Source organism: Lissotriton helveticus, chromosome 1_1 (assembly GCF_964261635.1).
Source record: "Lissotriton helveticus chromosome 1_1, aLisHel1.1, whole genome shotgun sequence".
Taxonomy (NCBI): domain Eukaryota; kingdom Metazoa; phylum Chordata; class Amphibia; order Caudata; family Salamandridae; genus Lissotriton; species Lissotriton helveticus.
In genome coordinates, this window is record NC_136057.1 from 1,977,525,553 (window position 1) to 1,977,542,028 (window position 16,476).

At 44.8% G+C, this 16,476-nt stretch overlaps 1 pseudogene; it reads right to left on the reverse strand.

Moving 5' to 3' along the window:
* Positions 1 to 14,002: 14,002 nt before the first annotated feature.
* LOC144766246 (electron transfer flavoprotein subunit beta pseudogene) lies at positions 14,003 to 14,863 on the reverse strand (annotated as a pseudogene).
* Between the last annotated feature and the right edge of the window lie 1,613 nt (positions 14,864 to 16,476).

The window sequence follows — 16,476 nt, forward strand, 5'->3', positions numbered from 1 at the left end:
AGTCAGGCCCTGCCCATGCTAGACACAAGACAGAGCAAAGAGGAATACTTGCTCCTGAGACAGCTTTCGAAAGAAGGGTGAGATGTCCTGAACCTTCTTGTTACCCACATTTTCCATGTTCTGGAATGTGGGGAAGGTTACCAGGCAGTGGGATTGGAACTGCAGGTTTTGGCAGTTGGCCAGAGCCTGTCACTGGATGGGGTCTCTGCATCTTCGTGTCTTAATAAGCCATCTTTACTTCTGAACTGTGCCTCCTGCAGTGCTTGATGAGGGGCTTCAACTCTATAGTTTGGCGACAAGGATGGGCCAAAGCGAGCTCAGCTCGAAAATTGTCCTACCCAAAGAACTTTCAAGGGAGTTGTTTCAGATGTGGTAACCATGGTCACATGGCCAATTTCAAAGACTTTCCGGGATGTAAAGCCATATGCAAAACATGTGGGGGTAAGGCACATGTCTCCAAGTGCTGTCAGTCAGGCAAGGAACACAAGAAGGTTAGAGAAGTCTTTTTGAGGAAGACGTGGAAGAAATTGAGATTCTCCAAATTTCAGGAAACACAAGCGACGGCAAGCAAGAGCTTGTGTTAGTTAATGATGCCCCTGTCAACATGCTCTTTGACTCTGGGGCCAAGATTATGCTCGTCCCCAAGGTTTTCTATGAATGTAATTTGTTGGGTAAAGTCACTCTTTTGAAGCCAGATATTAGAACGAAGGTGTATGGTGGATTAACTATACAGTTCCTTGGTTACTTTTGGGGCACAATTAATTTCAAAGGAAGAGTCAACCCTGGAAAGATCAATGTCTCGATGAAGGGTGACTCACTCAAAGTTGGCTTCATCAGAGAGATCTGCATGTGCTTCTCGACCCCAATGAGTGCCCCTCACTGTGTTTGAAAGAACTACCGCCTGGAGGGGTGGGTCATGAAACCAATCTAGACTGAATCAAAGAATTTCCTGCAGCCTTCGCTGGTGACCTGGGGTGTCTAAAAAACTATGTACATTGTATAAGAATTACGTCTAATGTAGTTTCTAAGGTTGCTAAAGTTAGGAATGTGCCCCTAATGGTAAGGGAAAGCATGAAAGCTGAGTTGAATAAGCTCTTGGCCAAGGGGATCCACCAAGAAGGTGAGGCAACAGAGTGGGTCTCTCCAGTCATAATGGCCCGCAAGGCCAATGGAGAGGCCCAGCTCTATATGGACTTGAGAGAGCTTAACAGAGCAGTCATTGTTGACCACTACCCTTTACCCAAAATAACTGAGATGTTTTGTTCTCTTGGAGGGGCAAATCATTTCTCTTCCTTCGATCTGACCTCTGCTTACCACCATGTCAAGCTTCAACCGCCTCTCAAGACCTCACAACCTTTGTGACACCATTTGGCTTCTTTAGGTTTCTGAGAATGCCCTTTGGTTTCATTTCCGCTGCTTCTGTTTTTCAGAGGGCGATGGAGGGCATTCTTGGAGGCCTTTAAGGTGTCAAGGTGTACCAGGATGGCGTGCTCATCTTTGGGGTTGATCTTAAACAACATGATGCGAGGCTGAAGTCTGTGTTGAAAAAGTTGCATGATGCCGGCCTCACTCTTAGAGCGGACAAGTGCAAGTTTAATGTCAAGGAGATAGAGTACCTTGGTCATTCTGTGTCTGCTTCAGGCATCAAGCCCAAGGCATCATTGGTAAGCTCCATCAACAGTTTGCGTGCCTTGTCAAATAAGGAGGAGCATGGCCGAGTTCTACCACAAATTTGTCCCAAACTTTGCAGGGAAGACCTTGTGTTTACAGTCTCTACTAAAAAAGGGTAGGGAGTTTTTTGGTCCAAGGGCTGTGAGAAGGAGTTTGTTTGTATTAAGAAGTACCTTAATGATGCACTTTGCCTGGGTAGCTTTGACACCACAAAAATGTCCTACCTTACGACAGATGCAAGTTCAAGTGGTTTGGGAGCAGTTCTGTGGCAGAAGGTTGATGGAGAGGAGAAAAACGTTTTCTTTATTTCCAGGCCCTTGAGGGGTGCTGAATGTAACTATTCAGTAGTGGAGAAGGAGGCTTTTGGGGCTGTTCTGGGCAGGGCACAAGCTGAGGAAGTTCTTGTGGGGGAAGTGGTTCAAGATACTTACTAACCTCAAACCCTTTAATGATGTATTCTCAAAGAAGGGCATAAATTGTGTCTCCCACCGCATACGGAAATGGGTGGTGGCCCTGCAGGAATTTTATTTTGACATCTCATATGTACCTGGCTCTAGCAACATCCTGGCAGACTGTCTTTCAAGACTTGGCTGCGAAGATGATGATACGGTTGATGATGTTGAGTGATTTGGTGGTGAGGAGCTAGAGGAAGAAGTCAATGTGTGTCTGATCAGTTAAGGACTCATTTCTGAAAGTGAATGGAGGGAAAGCCTTCTGAGCGATGTGGATTTACAGATGGTCACGGGTGGTTGGTGTGAGAAGAAGGAATGTGAGGAGTTGCGAGAGGGTTGTGGCATGATAGGGAAGATCTGGCTGTGGTGGTTGGTCTCTTCATGCTTGGTAGTAAGCTGATTCTGCCACTTGCCTCGAGGGATAAGTTAATTGAAAGTGCTCATGCGTCACACATGGGCATCACCAAGACCAAGGAAAGGATCAGGGAAGCATACTGGTGGCCTGCCATGGACGTATATGTGGAAAGATTGGTGCGTGAAATGCTGGATACAGCCCACGGTAATTAGAGAGAAGGATGCTGGTCCATGGACGAACATTTCAATAGACATTTTGGGACCTATAAAACTGAAGTCTCAGGACCGCTATGCCATTGTGTGCATTGATATGTTCTCCTGGTGGCCTGACATCAAGGTGGTTAATTTGGTTGAGTCTAGTGTGGTGATCGAGTTCCTGGAAGAACTCTTCGAACAAGAGGGTTTCCCACTGACGCTGTTGTCTGACAATGGTGTCCAGTTCAGGTTGAGGGTCATGGAAGAATTTCCCAGCTCTAGGGGAATTAAGCACAGGAAGGCTGCTCTTTATAATTCACAAGTAATGGTGTTGTGGAAAGGTTTATCAAGGTGCTCAAGGAGACCATGCAACAAGCTGTTGCTCGTGGTGAGTTTGGATCTGGCCATAAGGAAAGAGGTCAGAGAGTATAGATTCACATCCCATTCCTCCACTGGTGGGGCTCCCTTTTGTTTGTTTAAAGGAAGGGTCGCCAACATGGAAGTTGCCCCATTGTTGGTAACCTCAAAGAGGGCTTTAGTGGATAGTGAGGTAGGCAGCACGGAGGGCTGGAGAGAGAGAGAGAGAGAGAGAGAGAGAGAGAGAGAGAGAGAGGAACAGAGGTGATGAGTAAAAGGAAAGTCTCATATGATGAAAGAAAGGCTGTGAATAATACGGTGGTCAACGTTGGTGACTGGGTTAAGTTTAGATCTCCCAGGAAAGGAGGGGTGGTTCCAAATTCTGTGGGACCTTTGAGGTGATTAAGGTCTTTAAGAATGCAATAAAGACCATTGACCATAGAATCTGGAATTTGGGTAGAGTGGCAAAATGTTGAGCTAGGTCTGCTCGTGATTCTGGGCCAGCCTAAATCAACACCTTATGTCCTTCCATGTGAAGTCCCACAGGGCTCGTCGCTTAGACCAGCACTCTTTAATATTTCTGTTTCAGAACTTGCCCCATTGATCCAAGACTTCGGCTCAAGCCTCCCTATCATTGCAGTTTCAAAACTGTATGATGGAAATAAACCGATGGATGGGAAACCACTGTCTCAGGCTTAATACAGGGAAAACCGAAGTGGTGATCTTTGGGAATCTGCAACCCAGATGGGATGCCCTTTGGTGGCCGGCGGAAATTGGGGAACTGCTAAAACCAGTTCAGAAGGTGAAAAACGTGGGGATGCTGATTGATAATAAACTCACCTTATCTCAGCAGACCAATGCCATCGTGTGTACCTCCCATTTTCTGATCAAGAAATTGAAGAAGAATCTACCTTATATTCCTGAAGACTCCAAAAGGACTGTAGTGATTGCACTTGTACAGTCAAAGTTGGACTACTGCAACAGACTCTACCTAAATATGCAGAAACAATATCTAAAAAAACTTCAGATGATTCAAAACGCATCCGCAAGACTACTACTAAATGTCCCTAAATATGAGTCTGTAGCCAAGGAAATTCAAAGACTTCACTGCCTTTCCGGTGATGCAGCATATTAAGTTCAAGGCGCTATATCTAGCCTACAAGGTCTTGAACAACACTGGACCAATGTTTCTCAAAAGTATTTTTTCCTGGTGTCATCCAGCCAGACAACTACGCTCTTCAGCTGCCAGACTCATGAGGGTTCCAAGGATCTGAACCTCATGCTGGGGAGGCCATAGTATCTGGTACGGCACAGCAAAATTATGGAATAAGCTACCATTTGATATCAGAAATGCTGGCTCATTCACCACTTTCAGAAAGGACCTTAAAACATGGCTTTTTCATAACTAGTTGCTTTCTCCTGGGCTTGCAACTGTCTTAGCGCCAAGACACCTCCGGGTATTTGTGCGCTCAATACATTTTATAAACATAACATGACATACTACTCGTGCAACTGCCCCGAGATCAGGTTCAGAGGAGCCCCTTCATAAGGGAAGGGAGGAATAGGCCTTGTCGTTTAAGGCGCATTCCCCGCCACTTGCAAAATTATGTTTCAGGCCGCACTGTTTCATTTTCTTTTAGTGTACTTTTTTTAATTTTATTTTATTACACATTTTGTTGGTAATGTTTTACAACGTTTGTAACTGTTTTTCGGGTTGTAAGGGCGGAGGAAGTGTGATGTAATGAACCTTTTTGTTATCCATATTCTCCATGTTCTGGAATGTGGGGAAGGTTGCCAGGCAGTGGGATTGGAACTGCTAGTGTTAGCAGTTGGCCTGAGCCTGTCACTGGATGGGGTCTCTGCATTTTCATGTCTTAATAAACCATCTTTAAATCTAAACTGTGCCTCCTGCAGTGCTTGATGAGGGGCTTCACCTTTACAAAGGGTTGAGCACAAGAGAGCTAGAAGGCCTAATGGGGCTCTGGGCTACTCCACAACCACCAAGTAGAGAAAGGAGACGCACTGCCTGGTCTGGGACCAGAGCACCCTGCACTCCTAAGGAAAGAAGCTAGTAGTACAATAATGCAATGCCCAAACACAAAATCTTGCCCCAAAAGGCACTGAGGGCATCTAATTTGCATTTCAATATTTAAACCATCTCTTTTGGAATTTAACTCTCTCACTGTGGAAACTCCCTACCATCTTTCTCTTGCAAGTGTCTACTAATACCGTTTTCAAATAAAAAAATAACTTTATTTTGCCATGTTTCTGTGGCATAAAAACACGACAAGTGAGAAATACAACACATTAAAACATTAATATGTAAATAGATAAAACATTATATTACACATTGTGCAGTCAAAAAGTTAAAAATACATGTCATAAAATCAAAAACACAATGCTCCAGGGCCAGCTGCAAGATTATAAAGAGCACTGGAAAGCAACATTGCAAAATATTGCATATCCAGAGAAATTAAAGAATGTCAAACTGCATCAACAATAGGTGTTAAAAGGGGCCATACGAATATAAACACTGCACTTAAAAGGTCTACCCTCAATTGATTTTAGGATCAATAAAATCTGTATTTCGAAGAATCACATGTTTCCAAAGTTTAAGGACCTGCCAGATAAACAAGGCCACTGTGTAACATACCCAAGGGCTGTAAAGGTTTTGTAATAACAACAGCGCTGGTCTGCACTGTCTGAATTTTTACTTCCTAAGAATGTGGATTAAAAATAGTTTTCTAGGGGAATAATATAATGTACAAAAAAACATAGGGGCAGATTTATGTTGGGAATGCGCCACGTTTGCGTCACGCAACTGCGGCGTAAACGTGGCGCATCCCTACGACCCATTTACAACGTGACGCATCTAGGCAGATGCGTCACATTGTAAAGCCCTGCGCCACTTGTGGGCGTTCCGGCGCAGGGTGGGCGTTCCGGGGCAGGTGCGCCTCGCAAAAGTGGCTGAGTGAAATCTATAAGATTTCACTCAGTCACTTTCAGGCCAATGCTGCGTCAAAACCCTGCGCCTGCTTGAAACAGGCGTAGGTCTTGACGCAGCATTGTAAAGATGGGGCACCCCCGAGCCTTGCTGGAGCTGCGCCGCGCTTGCGACGCAACTCCAGCAATGCGCCACCTTTACGGCACAGATGCGTCACGCATCTGTGCTGTTTTTGCCCTATGGTGCGCCGCATTGTAAATGCGGCGCACCATGGGTGGCGGAGCAGCGGCGCAAAATAACTGGCGCATCCCTGGGGATGCGCCAGTTATCATAAATCTGCCCCATAATGTGCAAAGTGGATTGGGTGGAAACTCCATCACAAGGGCACACATTCTAATCTGCAAAGGAAATTTCTTTTGCAGGATAACCAATCATAAAATGGAAAAGTGTCAAACGGAACCTTGTCAGCACACAACGATGTGTGTATTTTGTATGTGAGATAGGTATGATGGGAGACCTTCTTGAAAATGTAAAAGATTATAAGCAACTACGAAAGATTTCACTTTATCTCCCTCAAAACGTTTGGACTGTGCCTTATTCAAACACATATGCTACAGAGATAACTTGGTGTCTTTCGAACATGAATCCAGATCACTATACAGATCGGCACATCCAAGCTCCGCACATACCGTTTTTACATAAGCGAGCAATGGAAAATTCTGGACCATGTGCAGTTGAAGACAGTCGTTCAAAATGAATTTAGTTAAGGATGTTTCCTCCCTTCTCCATATGGAGTGCCAAAGTTACATGGGTGCCATGTTAATTTTATTCTTTATGTAAGTTCATCATGCACTATATAATTTGAACAACTTATTGAAACACACAAAAGATTTTTCATAAAAGCATTTTCTACAGATTGGATGCCTTGTACTTTCTGGAATCCCCAGATCCCAGCTCCATAAAAAGCTACTGTCGTCCATTTCCATGCACGTCTACATTTTACAATTTCCTTTACCGGTTTGGAACCCAGCCTTTTCACAAATCTGTGTACACCATGTATTGCCTGTACGAGCAGGGCGGCCCTATTTGCAGTGATAGGTTTCCAGACATATTTGTCTCCAAATAGGATTCCAAGATTCAAGAATGTTGCAGTCTCCATCACTCTACTATTTTTAATAGTATGCACAGGTCTTCTCCTAGGCCTTGCCCCACATTTCATTGTAAAAGTTTAAGAACCATTAACTTGTAGATCAAGGTTATGCATAAAGGTCATACAATCATCTGTCAGCCTTTGGAGCCCACTGCTTGTTCGTGCAATTAATACTGCGTCATCAGTGTAAAAAAGAATCGGTAGAGGGCGGGAGTCAATATAAGGTGTGTCTCCCGACCTGGTACTCAGTACTTTTTCCACCCTATTCATGTTCATGTACGACAAGAGGGACGAGTACGCATCCTTGTCTTACTCCTCCCAAAATGTTAAAGTTTCTGGTGCATACATTGTTTCGCCCGCAGCGACACATATTTGAATCGCTATACATTTGTCTTATGAAGGTAATAATTATCTCCGCTATTCCTAGTTCTGCTATAATGACGCAGAGTTTAGAATATGATACACAGTCAAAAGCTGCAGACAGGTTCATAAGCGAAAGAAAAATGTTGCCCTTTTTTGCAACAGTCTATTTCCCTATAAGTAAGGATAAATTCAGGCCTTACAATCCTTTTTTAAAACCGTACTGTGTATCTGTTAATATATTATTTTCCGTGGCCCAATTCTCCAGTCTATGTCAATGTCAAATGTTCTTGTTAAGCGCACATTACCGGAGTGGTCTCATGGTGCTGGGCAACAACAAAAGCAAAAACAGAACAGCAGCAAGAACAGTGAAAGCAAACTTACTGGGGAAGTAGCCAGGTTTTCAGTTCTCCACGAAAAGGTCTGTGGTCAACTATGGACGGGAGGTGTGATGGTAGATTATTCCAAAGCATGGGGGCCAAGTGAGAAAATGATCGGCCACCATTTCGGGAGGTTCGAATATGAGGCTGAACAAGGTACGATTTGGAACCTTACCTTAAAGACCTTCCAGGCGTATACCATGGACAATTTTTAACTAGATATCTAGGGCCGGTGTCATACAATGTCCTGTGAGTGAGACATAGGATTTTAAAATGGCCTCTTTGCCGCACCGGAAGCCAATGAAGAATTTTAAGGTAAGGGGCGGAAGGGGATCTGGGAGGGAGATTGAGAATGAGTCTGGCAGCAGTGTTCTGAAGAATCTGGAGCTTGGAAAGCAGATCCTCATTGAGTGCCTCCAGCAAAGCATTCCCATAGCCCAGTCGGCTAATAACAAGACCCTGCACCAAAGGTTTCCTGGCTTCAATGGGTAGCCACTTGAAGATTCTGTGAAGATTATGTGGATCCCATAGCAGGCACCAAGTGCCTGGCTGACATGGGTTTTCATGGACAATGAACTGTCGATGGTAACTCCAAGGTTGCGTACTAGCAGCTTGGGAGATGGACATGGGCCCAATTCCAGTGGCCACCAGTCATGTGCCCAGAATTCCTCTACTCTGCCAAATAGGATAATCTCGGTCTTGCTACCATTTAGTTGTTGTTTATTTCTACCCCTCCAATCATTCACCTAGACCATACAGTTTTTGAGACGAGATTGTGTGTCCGCGTAATCAGGACCAAAGTTGACAAGCAATTGAGTGTCGTCAGCATACAACACAGTTTAAAAAAAATATGATCTAATGATACCAGCTAAAGGTGTTAAATAAAGAATAAACAACATGGGGCTAAGAATAGAGCCGCCATGTGGGACACCTACACTGTCAGGTCGAATGCATGAGGCTTTCGAGCCTACAAGGATCAGTTAAATAATTCTCAAACCACTCTAGAACCTTCCCTCTGATTCCCACCTCCCACAGTCGATGTTTCAGGATACTCTGGGAGATGGTATCAAAGGCTGCAGACAGGTCCAAGAGAACCAACATTGCTGATTCTCTTTTATCCAGTGCAAGCCTGATGTTATCAGTGATCTCAACAACCACAGCACGGAAACCCGATTGTGAGGGGTCCAGGAGACCGTGGTTATCAAGATGGGGAGTGAGGCGTTTATTAACTAGATGTTCCAACACCTTCCCAAAGTAAGGTAACAATGAGATGGGACAATAATTAACAGGTAGGTTAGGGTCAGCCGAAAGTTTTTTTTATGAATAGGCTTAACTTGGGCATTTTTCCATCTAGTAGGGACCTTTGCTTATGCTAATGACATATTAAAGATTGCAGTTAGTTTATTTGCAAGCTGGGGCATTTTTGAGCAGGAGCGGGTCAGAAGAGGGTCAACCGGGGAACCTGATTTCATCTTAGTTAGACCTCCCAGCACTTCACTGACAGTTAGAGGCTCAAATTCCAACAGCAGGGGCACATCATTTATTTCAGATGGTGGGGATGATAGACATGCTACTAATTTGCTGATGATTGTCTGTATCATATTGGGGGAAGGATGAATAAATAGTTCTGATTTTATTGTCAAAGAAGGAAGATACTGAATCAACCCATTCTTGGGTAGGGAGGATAGAAGACTGCTCAACCTGAGGGGATGTGAACTCTTTCAGTATTTTATAGAGATCCTTACTGGAGTGTGCTGCAATATTTATCCACTGAGTTAAGTATGACTTTTTAGCCAGTTTAATATTTTTTATATAGTTGTGATGGGACTGTCTGTAATTCCTACGATCTATGTCACATTTCGTTTTCCTCCACTGGCGTTCGGCTGTTCTACACGTTTGTTTATCAGCTTTTAGTATTATCGTAAACCAGGGTGAAGCTTTTATTTTTATTTTTACCTTGGCTAAAGGGACAACCGGGTCCAATGCGGATATAATGGAATCTTCCAAAATAATTGCGGCCTGTTCCACAGTGTCTGTATGGCATATATGCTGTGATTTGAAATGGGCTGAGAAGGCATCTGGTGTTAATTTTCTCAAGGGGCAAATCCAAATGGTTTTATTCGGTCCAGGTTTCCTGCAGGAATTTATGGGTATACAGAATTGTAAAAGATGGTGATCAGTTCATAATAATGGAAAAGGTGACTCAGTTGTCAGTTTTGAGGAATCCGTAAATATTAGGTCCAAAGTGTGCCAGGCTAAATATGTAGGGCCTATTACCTTCTGGGCCATTCCTAGGGTTTCCATTGGTCTGTAAACTAAGGCTCCTCACCAGGTTTCAGCGTCTGGAGTACTCATCTTAAAAATGAATATCTCAAGCATCGTGGTGGTAAAGGATTCTAGTACAATGATCTCAAGGGGGGCCTTAGTGGCAACTGCGATACCTCCACCTCTACCAACTTGCCTGTCTAATCTAGTTAAATGATACTGAAGGGGAAAGGTTGTGGTGACTTCAGAAGAAGCATGGCTATGAAGCCATGTTTCAGTAATAAAAAAAATATAAGGGTCTTCGGCCTCCAGAAGGCTCCAAAGTTAATGGGTGTTTGGGTATGGACCCAGCATTGAAAGATAAAGCCGTAAGCGATTTGGGAGCAACCTTTGTAGTGGTGACACATGACTCTGTGATATCCGGAATCAATGCAGGCGTCTTTTTACCGTTATGAGTGACAGACTGATAATTGGCAAAGGATTCTGCCATGTGAGCGGGAGCATTCATTGTTTTGTAAGGGAAGAGGGTTCAATGATCTCAAGTCAACACTTGAGTAATACAATATGATATTAGAGAGCCTTACCAAAAATTTGATGTAAAAGATGCAAGGGTCCTGGTGGCTGGCGGCGGTCAGGCACGGACGGGCGCAGACGGGCTTGCCTTTGGCGTTTCGCCGGCGCTCCGCTGCACGTGTCCGTGCCCTGGATGGTTTAAATAGGCAGGGGGGTGGTGCCAGCAGCTAGACCGCTGACCGGCCCAGAAGCTTCTCCTTCTCAGTGATAGTATCAGCGCAAGAGAGCCTATAGTCCCCCTGCTCAATCGGCACAAGCCGTGATAAACCGGGGACAGGCAGATCAAGTAAAAAGGCAAGTAAAAAAAAATAAAGTCAAACTAACTATACAATACATTGTGTGGTATCACCTTCATGGTTGAGTCCAGGAGGGATATAGACCTTTAGGTTTTTTGGGAGGGATTTGTCATCCCTTTAAAAAAGTAGGTATCATATTCGAGGTGCTTCATGTAGATGGTGGGCTTACTTTAGCAATGGCATTAAAAACCTTCAAAATCAGCGGTGCCCAAATGTCTAGGGGTTCACAAAATATGTGGAACCCTGACAGGCCTGGAGATTTCCCCCTACTACTTTCCATCAGGGCCCTCTGTACTACCTCTAATTGAAATGTCAAATAATTAAAAATACCCCCTAGGAGCACCCTGAGTATCACCAGGTGGGACCTGCTCCCTATTCTCCATGTTGTATATACTAGAGAAACAATCCACCCACTTCTCTTCAGTATTGTTTTAAGTTCACGTTTAGATTCCTCATGTGTTGTATGCTCTTTTGTACATATTAAAAATGTAAAAACTCACGGTTCTTTTAACTATTTAGAAGATACACATTTTATAATGTAGCCTACATTTGATTTCTTGCCCAGGGCTACCAGCTCTTTAAATTGATTGATCATTTGGCTGAGAATAAATTGTCTGTTTACAAAACTGATATTAAACTTTAGTACTTAAGTAAAACCTTCAGCCTGTAAGAACTTAGAGCCCGATTACAATGGCGGTGGGACCGCCATACAATGGCGGTGGGGCCGCCCACATCAGGCCATTGGTGACAGTCCCACCACCATGCAGGACCGCCCGCCAAATTAGGATGGCGGCTGGATGGTGGGTGGTGGAGAGACCATTCGCCAGGCATCCAACGGGCTCAAGTACAATCTCATAGAGATTACAATGTCCCTTTCCGCCGGCTGTTTCATGGCGCTTAACCCGACATGAAAAGGTTGGCAGAAAGTGACTTTGGGGGTCCCTCGCGGGTCTTCTTTCCCCGCTGGCCCTCTGCCATTAGCCCTGGGGGCTAAACATCCCTCGACTATGTGGCAGGATGTTTGAAATGTGGTTTTGTTTGTGCTGCGGCGTGTGCTGCTACCTGCAGCACATGCTGCAATACAAAATATACACATTGTGACTGCTGTGAAGGCGGTAGCATCTTAATGCAGCCAGTGGGACCTCCGACTCCTAGTCGGGTGGTCCTGCTTACGCATCGGTGTCCAATATCATAATCAGGCCCGTAGATTGATGCATAAACATACTACAATGTTCACTACCTTATAAGTGTAATAAATGTGTTAAAATTCTCCTGTAGTTTCTTGGTGAGTCTGACAATGTTTGGGAAAGAGCTACACGATCCTCTGAATTTCCATGCTTAAATGTACTCCTCCCATGCCTAGCAGAATAGTTTTAGAGGCTACATCAATCATATACTGTGAGACACAGGCTTTTTGCAGGATTCTCCTAACCTTTGCCCCATTTTGAACTACCATCTGTTGGCTTTTGACTTTGAAAGGGCACTGAGGACTGCTGTCCAGGCCTTAGTGACAGTGATCTATCCTTTACAAAATAGATTATAGGGTGGCCCCATTTGGCATGTGCTGACTTACTTATAAGCCCCTAGTATATGGTACCCTTGTACCCAGGGCATGTAAGGTTGGCTCCACACAAGAGTTGTAGCACTGGTTGTGCCACTCTGTGTGTGACAAAGTAGAGACACAACTTTCAGCTGCCAGTGCAGACTGAGAGCTCTGTGCATGCACTGCACACACATATTTTCCACCAGCACAACTGTCAAAGTCTACAAGTCCCTTAACTATATGCATGTGTCCTCTAAGGCAGGCCTATAAAGCCCTAAGACAAGGAGCTGTATATTGTTAAGATAGACATATATTTTGGGATATGTCTGTACAGCAAAACCCTAAAGCGTTGGAGTTTGCTGAGGACAGTCAAGTAGCCTTATAAGGTAATTACAGGGTTAACAGTTGACATTCCAATATGTCTAACTCCTGACAAAGGCTACCGACCATGTCATGCGAGGTATTACATTGAAATGGGTATTAAATGGGACTTCATCATGTAGTTGACATTGATGCCAAATTTAATGCTGGCCACTTTTGCAAAAGTTGCGATTCTTTGATCCAGCTTGTCCAGTGACTTTCAAGAGGTACTGGGACTGACACAGGGTCTTTCTAACTGGGAAGATATGTGAACGACTCCCAGGTCAGGAACAAAGGCAGTTGCTGTACTGCAGCTGTGACCCACTCCCCAAGGGATGGGCTGCAAAGAGCCCAAAATGTATGCTTTTGAAGGGCCGCTGCAACAACACTCCTGCAAAGGAAGCCTTTTGTTTCTCCTGGACAAGTTGAGCCAGGGCCAAGGAAGGGAAAATTGGTTTAAGAGTCAGTTTTCCATGGGTGTGCAGCCCATGGTAGCCACACCCTGTGGAGCTACCAAGGTCCTTACACTCAAGGAAGGCATGTTGTTGGTTGCTTGCAAAATGCACTCTCAGATAGACAGATGCAACCTATCACTGGAACTGTGTCACCAGATAGGAGGTGACCTTCTAGACCATCGGCTAGTGTCTTCATTGTCCCCTCAGTGCACTTCACTGGGATATAGCGGGCACCCCTGGCACCAAAGAAATCAGTACTATCTAGACTTGGAAGAAAGGTGAGAAGACGACCACTTTGCACCCGTTGGAAGTGCACGAAGAGAGGCTGTGATGCCAAAGAGACTGCACCTGCTGTACTTTAGGTTAGCGGATTTGGGCCCTGTTCTGCATGTCTGACTCAGGAAAAAGTTGATTCCAGCCCAAGTCCGAAGCAATGACTCCAAGGGTCAGTTGGCTGACCTACCGGGCCAGCACTGGGGACACAGAAGCTGAAAGAGCCCAATTGGCATCTCTGGTAGCCACTGCAGACGTTTTGCCCCTACTGGACACCGGGCACCTGAAAGGACAATTCAGAAATAGCCAACAGGTGTACCCATGTTTGCTGGATCCATGAGTGCTGGGTTTGACTAGATTCATCAACTGAAAATCTAGTCCCCACCAAAGATTCGCACAGTGGCCAGTGTGTTGCAAAAGTATAAGGTCTGCATCTGCAGCCCTTGGAACCCTGCATAGAGGACTTTATGGGACCACAATTTGGCTACCAGATCTTGCACGGAGTCCACTTTTACACCGGACTGCCTCTGCGGTGGTTCTTCTACACTCAGGATGGTCAGTCGGGATGTCAGGTCAACGCCCAGGTCAGAAGGTTTCACTGCCTCGATTTTTTTTTTCTTTGCTTTCATAATGTTCGGTAATGTGGCATAGTGAGGCTCGTTCAGCCGCAGGTCTGCTGTCACCACCACTGGCAACTGGATGCTAATAGTCTCAAGTCCTCCATCAATCTCACGGGTCAACTTCAGCTTGTCATTTTCTGCTATCCCCTCAGAGGCAAAGGTTCCCTGGGACCAGTCCAGCAAGGCTGCAGTCATCTGTCCAGTTTGATTGCAGTCATCATCTATGGCCTGTTTTCCAAGCACCACCAGGTTCACGTTCTTCTTTTTCACCAGAGCAGCAAGGATCTTTGAGACCTGGAAGGGGCCGAGATTTTCATAGTCCTTGGCTGGGACATCAACATGTATCCCACGGTCGACCCCCATGGCCAAAGCTGTGCGGAGCGTTTCCTGGCATTGCTGTGGGCCGCAGCTTACAGCGATGATCTCACTGACGAGCTTCTTCTCTTTCATTCGAACAGCTTCTTCCACAGCGATCTCACAAAATGGGTTCATTGAATGCTTCACGCCATCGGTGACCACGCCAGTCTTGTCTGGCTTCACTCGAACCTTTACGGCGTAATCAATGACCCGCTTCACCCCAACAAGTACCCGCAACGACATCTTGACAACCGCGAGACCGGACAGGTTAAGTCATTTACCCAGACTGGACTCCAGACGGTATCTGTAAGTGCTCCATAGCCTTAACATGAAGTACACCCAGATCTTCACATATACTATTTGAGGAATTTGATGGAAACCTCATATGGAATCCATAGACATCAAATAATGGCTTTTTGACTTCCCTTTTCTGACTATATTAATTGTATATTTATTTGTTTTTTGAATTAATGTGTTTCTATAATCGTTTTCTTAATATCAGTTTTTAATTGTGATTTTCTCACACCTTCTCCATCCGTAGGAATCATGCCTTAATTCCTTGCAATTTTTGATTTGCCTCAACTGTTGAGTTATTTAGCATGTTCAGCGGCACTTCAACTATTTCCAGTATATTATTAAACTTTTGTAGGGTGCTGCTCACTTTGCCACTGAATTCAAACTAGCCTGGCTAATGAAGGGTGTTACCCCGAAACCGGTCCCTGGATGCATGTTACCAGTTCAGGGAAGACCTGCTTGGCAGTTTGAGCTGGACTGCTCTCTTGAGGCACAGGGTCAAGACTGATTTGAATATAGCTGGGTCTGAACTGAGGTTGCGAAGTAAGCTAAAGGCTGATGATGGATTCCAACCATATCTGTGACTGGGGGTGAGTGTCTGAAAAGTTTAAGCGCTCCGTCCATCATCTGTTTGTGTTTGCTTTGTTCGCCTTCATTGGCAGGGTATGCCCAGACGTGGGTCCCTTGCTCACTTTGCCACTGGATTCAAGCTAGCCTGGCTGATGAAGGGTTTTACCCAAACACCGGTCCCAGGATGCTTCTTTCCGGTTCAGGGAAGACCTGGCTTGACATTTCGGGCTAGACTGTTCCCTTGAGGCACAGGGTCAAGACTGATTTGAATATAGCTGGGTCTGAACTGAGGTTGCAAAGTAAGCTAACGGCTGATGATGGATTCCAACCATATCTGTGACTGGGGGTGAGTGTCTGAAAAGTTTCAGCGCTCCGTCCATCATCTGTTTGTGTTTGCTTTGTTCGCCTACATTGGCAGGGTATGCCCAGACGTGGGTCCCTTGCTCACTTTGCCACTGGATTCAAGCTAGCCTGGCTGATGAAAGGTTTTACCCAAACACCGGTCCCAGGATGCTTGTTTCCGGTTCAAGGAAGACCTGGCTTGTCATTTTGGGCTGCACTGTTCCCTTGAGGCACAGGGTCAAGGCTGATTTACATATAGCTGGGTCTGAACTGAGGTGGCGAAGTGAGCTAAAGAATGATGATTGATTCAACCCAGATCTGTGACTGGCGGTGAGTGTCTGAAAAGTTTCAGAGTTCCGTCCATCATCTTCCGTCCAGCAAAAATAGAGTGTGTCAGCTTTGTTATTTTTCCTTAACACCCCACACAATTTGAACAGTGGAAATTCTCATCACTAACATGTATTTTTCCCTTTCTATCTCTTTCTCTTCCATTGTGTTTTGAGCCTGTCTATTCTTCCTTAGATCTAAGAATATGGCCCATCTGTATTTGTTTTTACATCAGTCTTTATTTAAATATGTTCTTCGATCTGTCTTTAATGGAGATTTTTCTTTGCATAGTTTTGTATTCTGCCTTTTAATCAAAGTCCACAATCGTTTCCTTTTTA